The sequence below is a fragment of the Macaca mulatta genome, chromosome 11, assembly GCF_049350105.2.
Source record: "Macaca mulatta isolate MMU2019108-1 chromosome 11, T2T-MMU8v2.0, whole genome shotgun sequence".
Taxonomy (NCBI): Eukaryota; Metazoa; Chordata; class Mammalia; order Primates; family Cercopithecidae; genus Macaca; species Macaca mulatta.
Window position 1 is genome coordinate 127,783,860 of NC_133416.1, and position 13,622 is coordinate 127,797,481.

The following is a 13,622-nucleotide window of genomic DNA, read 5'->3' on the forward strand; positions in this document are numbered from 1 at the left end:
CATATACTATGGAGTGTATATAGTTTTTGGAATACAAGTTGATGGTATACATCAGGCTTTCATAATATACATATACCCTTTGATCTTGTAATTCTGCTTGTAGGATTTTTTGTTTGTTTGTTTTGAGACAGAGTCTTGCTCTGTCACCCAGGCTGGAGTGCAGTGGCATGATCTCGGCTCACTGTAAGCTCCGCCTCCCGGGTTCATGCCATTCTCCTGCCTCAGCTTCCCAAGTAGCTGGGACTACAGGTGCCCGCCACCACGCCTGGTTAATTTTTTTATATTTTTAATAGAGACAGGGTTTCACCGTGTTAGCCAGGATGATCTCGATCTCCTGACCTCGTGATCTGCCCACCTCAGCCTCCCAAACTGCTGGGATTACAGGCATGAGCCACCGCGCCCGGCTGCTTGTAGGATTTTTATCAGATGGAAATAAGCAAGAGATTCTCATAATAAATTACATGTGTATGTTTATCATTGCATTCTGTGCAATTAAAAAAATTAAACTTGATAATAAGGGAGTGGATCAACACATTAACAACTTTGAATGTTACACAATTAAGTCATGTTTTAAATATGACAGGGATATTAAAGTCACACTAATTTACAGTTAAAGTGACTTGAAAGTGGTGTTTAATATATACACATAGATAGTATATTTGCTGCTTGTAACAAAAAGAAAAGACTTTCCAAATGTTGTGGAGATATCTCTTGATGGCAGTGATTTCTATGTTTTTATTTATGCTTTTCTGTATTTCTCAAATTGTAATTAGCATGCACTACTTTTATAACTGGAATAAAACACAATAAATGATTCCTAAAATAAAACCATTATAACTGTCTGTTGTATTCTGGATTTTGTAAAGCGTCTAGCTGTTCTCTAGGCAAGCAGGGAAGAGCCCTAGCCAAATACAATCTCGAGTCTAAGTATACAGCCTTATAGGAGCTTACATATCCTAAAGGCATCCAAAAGTCCAGATGCCTCCTCATTTTGGGTGGTGTGCTTAGGTGTATTAGTACCATTCTCTGAGTCCCACCACTCCTATGTGATTGTTGCCTGGAAAGACAAAAAAAAAAAAAAAAAAAAAAAAAAAAGGGCGTTGCAGACAACTGGGCAGTCTCCTGGGGAGAGAGAGTCAGCTAAGTGACTCAATAGGACTGTAGGTGGAAAACTGCTTGCAAATAATAGTAATTCAGCTTTAATTGTGCAAAGTCCTGCAGCATGCAATCTCCAAAGGAGTTCAGTTACCCAGCAGAAAATACAGGGATGTGGTTAGTACAGGCTTCTTGGATTAGACAGAGCACAGCTAAATCATTAAGAGGTCTTTATGATCATCCATGAAACTGCCTTTATTCCTGTACTGACCTTTGCAGGTTAGAACACAAATGAGGTCACAATTATGACTTCATGCTCAAAGGGTTCATAGGTTCCATTCTCCGCTGAGGCCAGTGACTCTAGGCAGGGACACCTTTTAAACTTTTTGTTCATCTAGATATTCAACATTATTTATGATTTAGGTCCTGTATGAGGCCCAGGGCATGCAATAATACAGCTCTGTCCTTGAGTTGTGTATATAAGTTGCTCATGTAGATAAGTTGGTCATGTAGAGTACAGTTGTAATAAGGATAAGCTGCTTGAAACTACATTGGAGGGCCACCCACCACAGTCTTAGAGATTCTAAGGAAGGCTTCTGGGAGATGTTTAGATAAGAGTCTTGAAGAACCAGTAGGAGTTAACCAGGGGGAAGAGGGAAGGGCATTTCAGACAAAAAGGAAGGCATGACTGCTGGGTGCAGTGGCAGTAATCCCAGCACTTTGGGAGGCTGAGGCAGGAGGATGGCTTGAGTCCAGGAGTTTGAGACCAGCCTGGGCAATGTAGTGAGACCCTTATCTCTACAAAAAATTTAAAAACTGCTAGACCTGGTGGCTCATGCCTGTAATCCCAGCACTTTGGGGAGGCCAAGGTGGGTGGATCACTTGAGGTCAGGAGTTTAAGACCAGCCTGGTCAACATGGCAAAACCTCATCTCTACTAAAAACACAAAAATTAGTCGGGGGTGGCGGCGCACGCCTGTAATCCCAGATACTTGGGAAGCTGAGGCAGGAGAATTGCTTGAACCAGAGGGGCAGCGGTTGCAGTGAGCCGAGATTGCGCCACTGAACTCCAGCCTGGTCAACACTGAGACTCTGTCTCAAAAAAAAAAAAAAAATTAAAATTTATCTAGGCATGGTAACGTGCACCTGTGGTCCCAGCTACTTGATCTCGAACTCTTGAGCTCAAGTGATCTGCCCATCTTGGCCTCCCAAAGTGCTGGGATTACAGGCATAAGCCACTGCACCTGACAGTCCCAGCTACTTAAGAGGCTGAGGTGGGAGGATTGCTTGAGCCTGGGAGGTTGAAGCTGTAGTTAGCCATGATTGCACCACTGCACTCCAGCCTGGGCAACAGAGTGAGACTGTCTCAAAACATAAAAAAAGGACACCATGAGAAATCACCCAAATAGGAGAGAATGTGGACACCAGGGAAAATCCCTACCAGTGTGACTAGGGCAAGGAGTTCAAGTAGGGAAGAAGAGAGGAGCTGAGGCTTGGGCGAGTAAGGCATAGTGGACCATATTATAGAATTTGGACACTACCGAGGGCAGTGAGCAGCTGTTGAAGGGTTTTAGGAGTTATGATTCGAGAAGACCCTCTCAGCTGGAAATAGCAGAGGAGGTTGGAGAAATGGAGTAGGAGAGGAGACAGAGCTAATTTGACTAGATGGCAGCTGCAGGATAAGGGAAGGAACTGGAGTAAGGGAGAGATGTGGCAACAGTTGCTATTATTGGGGGAACTTGGGGAAAGGGGAGCCTTAACTAAAGGGACAGTGTAAGAAATATCACTGTGTAATTGCCGTGTAAGTGTCCTTCTGTGACTTCACAGATCCTTGTATTAAAATTTTACATTGGCCGGGCGCGGTGGCTCAAGCCTGTAATCCCAGCACTTTGGGAGGCCGAGACGGGCGGATCACGAGGTCAGGAGATCAAGACCATCCTGGCGAACACGGTGAAACCCCGTCTCTACTAAAAAATACAAAAAAACTAGCCGGGCGAGGTGGTGGGCGCCTGTAGTCCCAGCTACTCGGGAGGCTGAGGCAAGAGAATGGCGTAAACCCGGAGGGCGGAGCTTGCAGTGAGCTGAGATCCGTCCACTGCACTCCAGCCTGGGCGACAGAGCCAGACTCCATCTCAAAAAAAAAAAAAAAAAAAATTTACATTATCCATGAATGATTTTGGAGTTGGATTCTTACTGTTTCGAGGGAATGTGCCTGTGTGCTCAGATTAGTCTAAAAATGAGTATTGGCCGGGTGCGGTGGCTCAAGCCTGTAATCCCAGCACTTTGGGAGGCCGAGACTGGCGGATCACGAGGTTAGGAGATCGAGACCATCCTGGCTAACACAGTGAAACCCCGTCTCTACTAAAAAATAAAAAATAAAACATAATAATAAATAAATAAAAACTAGCCAGGCGAGGTGGTGGGCACCTGCAGTCCCAGCTACTCGGGAGGCTGAGGCAGGAGAATGGTGTAAATCTGGGAGGCGGAGCTTGCAGTGAGCTGAGATCTGGCCACTGCACTCCAGCCTGGGCAATAGAGCGAGACTCTGTCTCAAAAAAAAATAAAAAATAAATAAAAATGAGTATAGGATAAGAGAGGGCTAGCCTCACATGGCCCATTGACTAGCAGGCTACAGGGGAAAGGAATGGGGGAGTGGAAGGCACAGGAGCGAGTACAGGGAGACAGCTGAGAGACCACTGCAATCCTCCAAGCAAGAGATGCCTGCTGCCTGAGTTAAGGTGATGGAGATGCGGGGATACTGAGGAAATAAGAGATCCCAAGGAGATGAAGTCACAGGACTTGGAGGTGGATTGGATGTGGGAGCTGAGGAAGGAGGAAGAGTCCACGTTGATCCCAGGTTCCTGGCCTGAGGAACTGATTGGGAGTAGTATCAGTCTGAGAAATAAAGCAGAAGAATGGACCTGCAGGGGGATGGACGATGATGAGTTCAGATGCCTGTGGACATAAGAAGGAAGGATAAGATGTATGATGACCCTAGCTCTATGTGCCCTCTTCACTGAAAACAGAACTCCAGGTGCATGACCTGATGAGACAGATGGGCATTGGAGTCCTCAGCTCCTTAGGACAGGCCTGCCTTGGCTACAAGGGGAAGCTTTCACTTAAAATATATAGAAGCTCAATAATATTCATAATTCCTTATATGATTATGCCCACCAGCCTGGGCAACATGTCAAAACCCCGTCTCTACAAAAAATACAAAAATTAGCTGGGTGTGGTGGCACACACCCGTAGTCCTAGCTACTCGGGAGGCTGAGGTGGGAGAATCACTTAAGCCTGGGAGGCACAGATTGCAGTGAGCCGATAATTGCACCACTGAACTCCAGCCTGGGCTACAGAGTGAGATCCTGTCACAGAAATGGACTTGTCCTTCTTTTCACCAAACTGAAAAGCCTTTAATGTTGGCAGACTATTAAGAATTAATGCAGTTCCCACAGCAAGCCATTTATTCTCCACCAGAGTGTAGGGCAGTGCCCAACTGAAAAAACAATACCAAAAAAAATCCCAAAACCAACAGCTCGGGTGATGAGTGCACGAAAATCTCAGAAATCACCACTAAAGAACTTAAAGAACTTATCCATATAACCAAACACCACCTGTTCCCCAAAAACCTATTGAAATAAAATTTAAAACAAACAAAAAACCAACAACGCCAGGCATAAAACATGCTGCAAACCTGCCCATCTGGTTTTCTCCTCTGTGACATCAGCACCCTCTGGCATCCCAGCAAAATATTTTCCTCTCTGTCAGGTTCAGTCATGAGCCCCTCCCAGACCTTGGCCCTGAGTATCAGTGGGCAGAGAGGAAGTGATGGGGGAGTAGACCATCCGTGAGAAAATGAGGAACTGGTCCCGCCTGGCAGGAGAGCTATGGAATGAGTCACTGGGAAACGTGTTCCTGGTCACAGCACCCTGGGAGCTTTCTCTGTCATTCTCTACCACTGTACTTGTGTGATGGAGTAAAATAAAACATATTCTGGAAAGCTACATAATAAAGAATTGAGCCATGCAGGGGAGGAAGGAGAGAAACAGCAGCAGAACTAGGATGTTTGGAAGAGAGTTTGGAATGGGGGTGAGCTTTAGGAAAGCAAGTGTCAAGTGTGGGAGGATTGGAAGAGAAAAATGGGAAAGATAATTCAAGATTTGCAGTATATTGTGAATATAATTCCCCTCTGGTGTTTTTTTCAGAGATTGCAAAAAATCTTTAACATTATTTTTCAATTATTTTTAGATAATGAACTGGTGTTTTCTTTGAATATGGCCAAACAGGTGGGAACACAAGGGCCTGCTTTTATATGAAGTCTCTTAGAGTGAATATACTGTATTTGTAGCAGCTCAGTTGCTTTATTTTTACTAACTTGTTCAATTCTGAGATGGAGTCCTCAAATAGCTTTTTATATCAGGGCTTCCTTTTCTTGGATTAATGGGCTTCTGGGATCAGTGAACTCCTGCCTCCCTGCACCCTCAACTTCCACCTCCTGACCCTGATCCTGCAGTCGTAAGAGTTGTATGCAAAATATTGTATATGGGCAGAAAAGTGTTTTTATTCTGGGGAGACTCTCCATGCAACACTGTCCCACAGAACTTTCTAGGATGATGAAAACATTCTATATTTGAGTTATATATGGTAGCCATTGGTTACATGTAGCTATTGAGCACTTAAAATGTGGTTACTGCAACTGAGAAACCAACTTTTTAAATTATATTTAATAATAATTAATTTTAATTGTAATAGCCAAATGTGGCTAGTGGCTACCATACAGGACAGCGTAGGAGTCTATCATTCTCAAAGGTCTGTAAGCTGTACCCCCACCTTCCCCCGAAACAGGCCAAGAATCACTAAGACCAATCACTTTCCTTTACAGCCCTACGGTACTAGCACATAGTGCTTAGTAAACACCTGTTGATTTTATTAACTAGTATATAAAGAAGAGTTACTCTAGCTCCAGAAAAGTGGAACTGAGGTACAAAATGGCAAAGGAGCTCATCAGGTTCACCAAATTTCATTTCCTAGGCCCTAAATTCCTTACCCTCAACCCAGAACTTTTTCCAAACATTTTCCACTGTAACAAACCTTGAAAACTTTCTTTACAGCAGAGTAAATCAGAAACAGAAGCAAAGGGTAGGGGTGTGTGAAAAGATTAATAACAGTGCTAAGAATGTTTTTCAATGCAACAAAAAAGGATGCATTAAGTAGAATCCTAAATTTTTAGACCCAAGTCAGTTTTATATTAAGCAGGTTTTTAATGAACTGTGCCAGTATAATTCAGGAATGACATCTCCAAGGCAAATACATTCCTTAAAGGTAGAAAACAAGTATGGGAATTATCTGGAGTTTTTTTTTCTTTTTTAAGTTAAAAAAAAAATTAACTGAAAGCCAGGAAGCTTCTAGGCTACACATCCCCCCATGCTAACACACGTGCAGCGGCTAAACTTCCTTCTGTCTGCCTGAGGCTGACTCTCCCCCTCAGCCAGCACATGTGCAGGGCTTCTGTGAATGTCACATTGACAGACATTCCTTGCTAGGGAGCTGGGGACCAGTTTCTTTTGTAATTCCATCCTTCTCATGGGCTGCCAGTTTGTCTTGTTGTGGCACACTCCTTGAAGGTGCTAGAAGGACAGCAGGTTTTGGGGTTTTTTTTTGTTTGGTTGGTTTTTGAGACAGAGTTTCGCTCTTGTCACCCAGGCTGGAGTGCAGTGGTGCAATCTCAGTTCACTGCAACCTCCGCCTCCTGGGTTCAAGCGATTGTCCTGCCTCCACCTCCCGAGTAGCTGGGACTACAGGCATGCACCACCATACCCAGCTAATTTTGTGTTTTTTAGTAGAGACAGGATTTCTCCATATTGGTCAGGCTGGTCTCGAACTCCCAACCTCAGGTGGTCCACCCACCTTGGCCTCCCAAAGTGCTGGGATTACAGGCGTGAGCCACTGCGCCTGGCCTTTGGGTTTTTTTTTGAAATGGAGTCTCGTTATGTTGCCCAGGCTGGAGTGCAGTGGCATGATCTTGGCTCATTGCAACCTCTGCCTCCCAGGTTCAAGCCATTCTCCTGCCTCAACCTCCCAAGTAGCTGGGATTACAGGCGCCTGCCACCACACTCCAGTAATTTTGTATTTTTAGTAGAGATGGGGTTTTACCATGTTCGCCAGGCTGGTCTCGAATACCTGACCTCAAGAGATCCACCTGTCTTAGCTTCCCAAAGTGCTGGGATTACAGGTGTGGGTTACCACACCTGGTCAAGAGCAGGTTTTTTTTTTTTAATCTGGTGCTATGCTTGGACCCCAGCCTTAAGAGCCCAGGGTTATGTACATGGCATCTGGGACTTTAGTGGCTTCTTCACTCGTGTCTGCTCAACATTTGTTCATTTATTCAACCCACATTTATTGAGCCATAGAACATTGAGCCTGGCTCTGTGCTGGGGACTGGTGCTAGGGATACAACAGTAAGACTCGACCCTGCCCTCACACCATTCACAGACAACTAAAAAGGCAATTATAGCCAGGCGTGGTGGCTCATGCCTGTAATCCCAGCATTTTGGGAGGCTCACTTGAGCCCAGGAGTTCCAAACCAGCCTAGGAAACCTAGTAGACCCCATCTCTACCAAAAAAAAAAAAAAAAAAAAAAAAAAAAAATAGCCAGGCGTGATCGTGTGCGCCTGTAGTCCCAGCTACTCTAGAGGTGGAAGTGGGAGGATGACTTGAGCCCAGGAGTTGGAGGCTGCTTTGAGCTAGGATCTCGCCACTGTACTTCAGCCTGGGTGACAGAGCAAGACCTCATCTCTGAAGAATAAAGTAAAACAAAAAATTTTTTTTTTTCTGAGACAGAGTTTTGCTCTTGTTGCCCAGGCTGGAGTGCAATAGTTCGATCTCAGCTTACTGCAGCCTCTGCCTCCTGGGTTCAAGTGATTCTCCTGCCTCAGTAGCTGGGATTACAGGCATGCGCCACCATGCCTGGCTAATTTTTTTTGTATTTTTAGTAGGGACAAGGTTAAGCCATGTTGGGTAAGCTGGTCTCAAACTCCTAGCCTCAGGTGATCCGCCTGTGTCGGCCTCCCAAAGTGCTGGGATTACAGGCTTGAGCCACTGCACCCGGCCAAAAGCTTTTTTTTTTTTTTTTTTGAGAAGGAGTTTCGCTCTTGTTGCCCAGGCTGGAGTGCAATGGCACGATCTTGGCTCACGGCAATCTCTACCTCCCAGGTTCAAGCGATTCTCCTGCCCCAGCCTCCTGAGTAGCTGGGATTACAGGTGCCCGCCACCATGCCCAGCTAATTTTTGTATTTTTAGTAAAGACAGGGTTTTGCCATGTTGGCCAGGCTGGTCTTGAACTCCTGACCCACCTCGGCCTCCCAAAGTGCTGGGATTACAGGTGTAAGCCACTGCGCCGGGCTGTGAAACGGTGTCTCTACTAAAAATACAAAAAGTAGCTGGGCATGGTGGCGGGCGCCTGTAATCCCAGCTACTCAGGAGGCTGAGACAGGAGAATTGCTTGAACCCGGGAGGCAGAGGTTGCAGTGAGTCAAGATCACACCACTGCACAGCAGCCTGGGTGACAGAGCAAGACTCCATCTAAAAAATAATAGTAATAGGCCGGGTGCAGTGGCTCACGCCTGTAATCCCAGCACTTTGGGAGGCTGAGGCAGGTGGATCACCTGAGGTCAGGAGTTCGAGACCAACATGGAGAAACCCCCTCTCTACTAAAAATACAAAAAATTAAACGGGCATGGTGGCACATGCCTATAATCCCAGCTACTTGGGAGGCTGAGGCAGGAGAACCGCTTGAACCAGGGAGGCGGAGGTTGTGGTGAGCCGAGATCACACCATCCAGCCTGGGCAACAAGAGTGAAACTCCGTCTCCAAAAATAATAATAATAATAATAATAAAATAAAATTTAAAAAGGCAATTATAACAAAATGAGACATGTGCTACAAGAAATTCAGGGCACTCCTGCAGCTCTTAACCCAGGCTGGAGGGGAGTGTTCAGGGAAGACTTCCTGGAGGGAGTGGCTTCTTAACTGAGACCTGAAGAACCAGATGGTGCTAGGCAGGTAAATGAGAGGAGAAAAAAAGCATTCCAGACAGAAGGAAAGCACTGCAAAGAAAGCTAGGAGGACGGAGGCAAGCTTGGGGCTTTTGGGAAGCTAAATAGTTCAGCACAGTTAGAGCATACGGTGGAGGTGAGGGCTGTTCTTCCTTGCACTAGAGCCACAAGCTACTTACAGTGAGATGCCCTAATGTAAATCAGAGCCTGGCTGGGTTAGATTACACATGCCAGTCCTAAGTATTTCAGATGTTCACTGGCAATCAGTATGAGTTGCCTTTACCATACAAACGTTTATTGTATATCCCTGAATAGGATGATTGTAAAGGGGTGGCATGATCTGTCTAGGGGCAGGGGCCCTGAGGGGAGTATGGTCTCACAGTGTCCAAAGGAGAGCTGTGAATAGCAAAAGGATGCTTGTTTGGAAGCAGAAGGACAGCAGAGTGGGACAAAGCAAAAATCCAATCATCCCTCCTCATGTGCGGAAGATGGGGCTCAGGGGGAGCAGAATTCAAAATGTGAAGATGTTTATTAAAACCTGTGATTTCCCCCCAAAATTAGAGGGGACCTCACTCTGCATCCAGAGGGGGCTGGTTAAGCAGGAAATGTACAGTTCTAGTTCTGAATACTATGCAGACATTAAAAATGCCACATTCATATGTGTGGATATGAAAAGATCTCCAAGATATTGACATCTACAGTGTGTACTGTGCTAGATGCTAGGAACACAGCAGATGGGAGAGAGTATCTGCCCCCTGGAGACAACACCATCTCCACAACCTCACCTTGGCCTTCAGGATGTGCCTGCAGCAGCTTCTCCTCTCCTGCTACTCCTGGCAGCTTCTCTGGGATCTGCTGTCTGGAAGCCTGTGTCCCTTTCCTTCCTCCAGGTCTTTGCATGGGCTGCCTCTTCTCCCTGGACACTGTTTCGCTCCCTCCACCTCTGCCTCCCGAGTCTTTGCCTGGCCAAGCCCTCCTCAGCCTTCAGGTTCTTCACTTAATAAGGGGCCCAGACCTGTGTGACCCAATCTAGAACTTTCTTTTGAGTTTATACCTCTGAAAGGCCTTGTTGTCTCCCATTACTCCTTTTGTTCTGCCTCAAAGCATTCAAAGCATTTTTTCTTTTTCTTTTTTGAGACGGAGTCTCGCTCTGTTGCCCAGGCTGGAGTCCAGTGGCTCCATCTCGGCTCACTGCAAGCTCTGCCTCCCGGGTTCATGCCATTCTCCTGCCTCAGCCTCCCAAGTAACTGGGACTACAGGCACCCGCCACCACGCCTGGCTAATTTTTTTGCATTTTTAGTAGAGACGGGGTTTCACTGTGTTAGCCAGGATGGTCTCAATCTCCTGACTTCATGATCCACCTGCCTTGGCCCCCCAAAGTGCTGGGATTACAGGTGTGAGCCACCGCGCCCGGTTGCATCTTTCTATATTTCTTTCTTTTTTTTTTTTTTAATTTATTTTTTGAGACGGAGTCTCGCTGTGTCTCCCAGGCTGGAGTGCAGTGGCACGATCTCGGCTCACTGCAAGCTCCGCCTTCCGGGTTCACGCCATTCTCCTGCCTCAGCCTCCCGAGTAGCTGGGACTACAGGCGCCTGCCACCACACCCGGCTTTTTTGTATTTTTAGTAGAGACGGGGTTTCACACTGTTAGCCAGGATGGTCTCGATCTGCTGACCTTGTAATCCGCCCGCCTCGGCTTCCCAGAGTGCTGGGATTACAGGCATGAGCCACCGCGCCCAGCCATCTTTCTGTATTTCTCTAGAAACATTCTAGAATCATTTTATCAAGTTCTGTATGGCATCCTGTGGTATTTTAATTGGAATAGTGTTGCATCTCTAAATCTATGTGGGAATTTTAAAAATTTTTTGCTGTGTTTGGCCTTCCCATCCAGAAGCATATCAGTTTCCATCTATTCACATATTTCTTAATTTATTTTTTCCTATTTGTAGTTTATGATTCTTATATTTATTGAAGTCTGTATAACACTGTGCTAATACCAGTGACTTCCTGTGATGTCTTATCTTTTTTTTTTTTTTTTTTTTTTTTTTGAGACGGAGTCTCGCTCTGTCGCCCAGGCTGGAGTGCAGTGGCCGGATCTCCGCTCACTGCAAGCTCCGCCTCCCGGGTTTACGCCATTCTCCCGCCTCAGCCTCCGGAGTAGCTGGGACTACAGGCGCCCGCCACCTCGCCCGGCTAGTGTTTTGTACTTCTTTTTAGTAGAGACGGGGTTTCACCGTGTTAGCCAGGATGGTCTTGATCTTCTGACCTCGTGATCCGCCCGTCTCGGCCTCCCAAAGTGCTGGGATTACAGGCGTGAGCCACCGCGCCCGGCCGATGTCTTATCTTTGACACATTTATGACACCAAATGTGTGGTGTGGTCTTTATCTCTGGCACCAGATACATGTCATTTTTCCACATCAATTTTATTCAATTATCTGAGATCAATTGGACCTCTGAAAATTCCATTCAGTTCTGACACTAACTACCCAGAGTTAGCACAGACCCTGAACAAAGGTTAAGGGTTGAGTCCCGCAAGACCACCCCCACTTCAGATGCCTGCACAAATGAGGTACCCCAGCTACCCACATTTTTGTTGGGCCTACTACAAATTCAGAGGTTCCCACTCAACCCCTTCAGGTTCAATAATTTACTAGAGTGACTCACAGAACTCAGGACAGCACCTTATTTACATTTTCCAGTTTATTATAAAGGATACAAACTAGGATCAGCCAAATGGAAGCGATGCATAGGGCAAGGCATGGGGCGGGGCACAGTGGGAGAAGGTGGGAACAGAGCTTCCATGTCCTCTCTAGGTGCACCACCCTCCCAGCACATCAGTGTGTTCATCGTTCCAGACTCTTGGAACCTCCTGTTCAAGAGTGTTTGGAGCCCAGTCACTAGCCCCACTCACCTCCCTGGAGGTTGGCAGATGGAGCTGAAAGTTCCCATCTCTAATAATGTGGATGGTCTTTCTGGTGAACTCTCATATGTATGTTAAAAAAATAAATGATTCAATTTTGTCCTCTTTTTGTTTGTTTTAGAGACAGGGGTCTCGCTCTGTTGCCCATGGGGCAGTGCAGTGGCATGATGCTAGCCCACTGCGGCCTCGACCTTCCGGACTCAAGTGATCCTCCTGCCTCAGGCTCCCGAAGTGTTGGGATTATGGGTGTAAGCCACCATGCCTGGCCTTCTCTTGTAATATATCTTTCATCTGTTTAATTCACAGGCCCCCAAAGACTAAACTTGAGGGTAGATAAAAAGTTTTCCCTCCCAGACACTGTCTACAAACTGATTCTAAAATTTACACAGAAGCCACGGCACTGTGTTCTGCACCTGTAGTCTCAGTTGCACACTTGGGAGCTACTTGGGAAGCTGAGACAGGAAGATCACTGGAGGCCAGGAGTTTGAGGCTGTAATACACCATGATCATGCCTGTGAGTAGCCAATGCACTCCAGCCTGGGCAACATAGAAAGGCAAAGGTACTAGTTACGCCAAAATAATTTTTTTTTTTTTTTTGAGACGGAGTCTCGCTCTGTCGCCCAGGCTGGAGTGCAGTGGCGCGATCTTGGCTCACTGCAAGCTCCACCTCCCAGGTTCACACCATTCTCCTGCCTCAGCTTCCTGAGTAGCTGGGACTACAAGCGCCCGCCACCATGCCCGGCTAATTTTTTGTAGTTTTAGTGGAGGTGGGGTTTCACGGTGTTAGCCAGGATGGTCTCAATCTCCTGACCTTGTGATCCGCCCGCCTCAGCCTCCCAAAGTGCTGGGATTACAGGCATGAGCCACCGTGCCCGGCCTTGCCAAAACAAATTTTTTACAGAGAAAGGCAAAGGTACTAGATTAGCCAAAACAATTCTGAAAAAAAATAGAGGACTCACATACATTACCCAACTTCAAAACTCACTATAAAAGTTACAGTATTCAAAGTAGGGTGGTATCAGCAAAAAGATAAACACACAGAGCAATGGGACAGAATAGACAGCCCAGGCTGGACACGGTGGCTCACACCTGTAATCCCAGCACTTTGGGAAGGTGAGGCAGGAGGATTGCTTGAGTCCACGAGTTTGAGACCAGCCTGGGCAAGATGGTGAGACCTCTATCTCTACAAAAAAATAAAAATTTAGCCAGGCATGGTGGCTCATGCCTGTGGTCCCAGCTACTCAAGAGGCTGAGGCAGGAGGATCCCTTAAGCCCAGGATCCAGCCTGGAAAACAGAGCAAGACCTCATCTCTTAAAGAAAAAAAAAAAGAATAGACAGCAGAGAGCTAGCAATACATGATATATGCACAAAAATAGTCAACTCCTTTTTTTGTTTTTGGAGATGGGGTCTTGCTTTGTTGTCCAGGGTGGAGTACAGTGCGTGATCATGGCTCCCTGCAGCCTCAACCTCCCAGGCTCAAGCGATTCACCTGCCTCAGCCTCCCAAGTAGTTAGGACCACAGTAGCTGGGACCACAGGTGCACGCCACCATGC

At 46.3% G+C, this 13,622-nt stretch overlaps 1 protein-coding gene across 4 annotated transcripts in view; it reads left to right on the plus strand.

The window, feature by feature from the left end:
* Positions 1-13,622, plus strand: part of LOC144333151 (uncharacterized) — a 29,660-nt gene that overhangs the window by 1,978 nt on the left and 14,060 nt on the right. Inside the window, exon 2 of one of the 4 annotated variants that reach the window (XM_077955437.1) lies at positions 385-1,098. The exons of the other annotated variants lie outside the window; for them this stretch is intronic. The gene's annotated coding sequence lies outside the window, so the exon portion shown is untranslated. Of the gene's footprint in view, positions 1-384; positions 1,099-13,622 lie in introns of those variants that run through there. 4 annotated transcript variants of the gene reach the window in all.